The following is a 3,004-nucleotide window of genomic DNA, read 5'->3' as shown; positions in this document are numbered from 1 at the left end:
CATCCCGGCTGCGCTATTATAAAAATTCTCTACCGAGGTTGCACCAGTTCTCTCCAAACTTTACAACAAATGCTTTAAAAAATCTTGCTTTCCTTTCAAGAATTCTGGCGAAAAAACCTGAGCCATTAAATTATCGCCCCTCCCGCGTTTCGCCAAAATATTCGAGGCGATAATTAATCAAGCTCTAGTCTATCACCTTAGAGCTTCTAAACATCTGATCGACCATCAATATGGATTTAGGCAAGCGGGTTCCACGGCAGATATCCTAACTGTAATCTCTGAACATATATACCGTTCACTGGACAAAGCAGGGGAGGGTAGAGCAGTAGCCCTCGATATATCTAAGGCTTTTGACAAGGTATGGCACGATGGTCTTCTATGGAAATTTAGCTCATATGGTATCGCTTGGAGAATACATAACCTAATTAAATCTTTCTTGAGTATGAACACATGAGCTTAGAAAGACTAAAGCTTCTCGATGCAGAATGAACCCCTATTTAATGGTCTTATTCTATATATATATATATATATATATATATATATATATATATATATAGAAATAAATGATTAAAAAATAGTAACGAGAAAAGATAATTAAGTTTTAGAAATTATTCTTTTTCAAAGCAACAAAACATTACAAAAAATTAATAGTCAATTATAGAACTCAAATTTCTACTTTCATATAAAATGGATCTTTATGTGTGTTTGTGTGCGTGTTTGTGTTTATTTCCTATGGATTCCTAAATGGCTACGTCGATTATTATGAAATTTCACACAAATGTAGTTTATGCGCCTGGCAGTGTTCTTGGATAAGTTTTGTTCTCAATAAATATCGATTATCGAAAAAAATTCAATGAATGAAGGAACATGCGATTTTGTACTTAAAATAAAGACGTAGACAGCCTAACATCACAAGTGTATTTTAGAAGTTTTTTTTTACCGCACAAGCAGAAAGGCCTTAGATAGGTTCTTGGATATTGCAGGGGCGCATTCGAAATGAATATTTCTTTTTAGAACACATCTGAACTATTATACTTGACTTTTGCATTTTAAACTTAAATTCAAGAAATTATCACTGCACAAGCAGAAAGTAGCCAGCATATAAAAGCAACAGTCGGTTCTTTGATTTTACAAGAAGACGGTCAATATATATATATATATATATATATATATATATATATATATATATATATATATATATATATATATATAATATTCCCAACTCGTATTTAGGTAAAAATTCACTTCCATACAAATAATTGAATTCATTGAATAAAAATCGTTAAGATCTACGTAAAAATGCAATAAGTTAGTAGTCCTGCGAGATAGCTCAGTGCAAGAGGCTTGGGCTTGTTATTACGGGGTTCCGATTTCGAATCTCGCTAGATTCAGCTATTCTGATGAGTCGTAGACGACAAACACGTGTCAGTGATTAATTATATTTTAAAAATAATACATATGCCGGTCCCCATTTGGGAGTACGAAATTGGTCAAAGGGAAAATTATTCCCAACTCGTATTAAGGTAAAAATGCGCTTCCGTATAAATAATTGAATTCATTCAATAATTATCGCTAACAAACACAATCTCTCTCTCTCTCTCTATATATATATATATATATATATATATATATATATACAGGGTAACCAAAAAAAAAACAGAGGACATTGAATTGTTTTTCTGAGCATTTTACAGTCAACGGGGGGGGGGGAGTCAAAGACCCTAGTGATTTGATATGATGTTTTGAATAGAATAAACTAGTTATGACCAAAGTTTCATTTCATTCGGACAAAACATTAAGAAACGGGGCCTCATTAGAGTTGGGACCCGATTTTTTTTGGCTCACCCTATATATATATATATATATATATATATATATATATATATATATATATATATATATGTATTAAGGTTCAAAACGTAAGAAAATATTCTCTTCTATTTAAATATACTATGCATTGTTATTTAGGAAACGTATACACGCTTACAGATTTTTCAGTCGCACCTTCTAAAAAAGTACTTTAATAATCCGCGACTAAACCATCGATATTTTCATATATTTTTGTCGGCAGGAAAAAAAATGAGGATTAACGGGCACGTCTTGTCTATTTCTTGAGTTTTTCTTTTATTTATAATTCTATTGCCTAATGTCAGTTCTCAGTTTGTGTAGACTTACTGGGAATAGAAATCCAAAAATATCGTCAGTGCTGATGAATTAACATCTTAATATAATGGCGACGTGGTGTCTGTATGTCACTGACAGCAACAAAAAAGTTAAATAAAAATACATTTATATATGTACTAACTTGCAACCCAGCGTTACTGGTCGTGCAATACGCTTAAACATAAATTTTTATTTAGTCAGATCGCGTATGTATTATTATTATAGAATAAATCCTCTATTGATTATTATATATCACGAGGAATAATATGCTTGGTGGACTAATTAAAAAAAATAAAATAAAAGTAACAAATGATATTTCATCATCAAATTCCATCGGTGTTTGTTTACAATGTCACGTCAACAGATCTTTCGGCTTGACGATGAATGCCCTGGAAAAGTCACTCCTGATTAATGTTTGGTTTTAAAATATGCAATCGAAGAAATGCTTTGCGGCGATTTAAAAAAATGCATTTTATTTCATCGTAAATTGAACTCATTAATAATAAAAAAATAGTTAGGTACACCCAGAATTTAATGGAGGATAATTCGATCTGTAGTCGAATGCTTTACCACTAAGCTATATAACTAAATCTAAATATATCTCTTATTTTTAAAGAAGAAATGATTGGGTAATATTTTATTACCTCCCTTGGCTGGTGTAACGTAAAGTATTTCTGTGTATAATTCATTCTTTTTATCTATAAGAGAGAAAGCTATTTTTAAGATCGGATTTTTTCGATTTTCGATAATTATCGGGTGAATTCCTGTACAAAACATATGTAAGAACACTAACAGACATATAAATTACATTTGTGTGAAATTTACAAAAGATAATCTCAGC

This window comes from Euprymna scolopes, chromosome 25 (assembly GCF_053919585.1).
Source record: "Euprymna scolopes isolate OS-2025 chromosome 25, ASM5391958v1, whole genome shotgun sequence".
Classification (NCBI taxonomy): Eukaryota; Metazoa; Mollusca; class Cephalopoda; order Sepiida; family Sepiolidae; genus Euprymna; species Euprymna scolopes.
The sequence above is the reverse complement of the archived record's forward strand: the minus strand, read 5'-3'. Positions refer to the sequence as shown.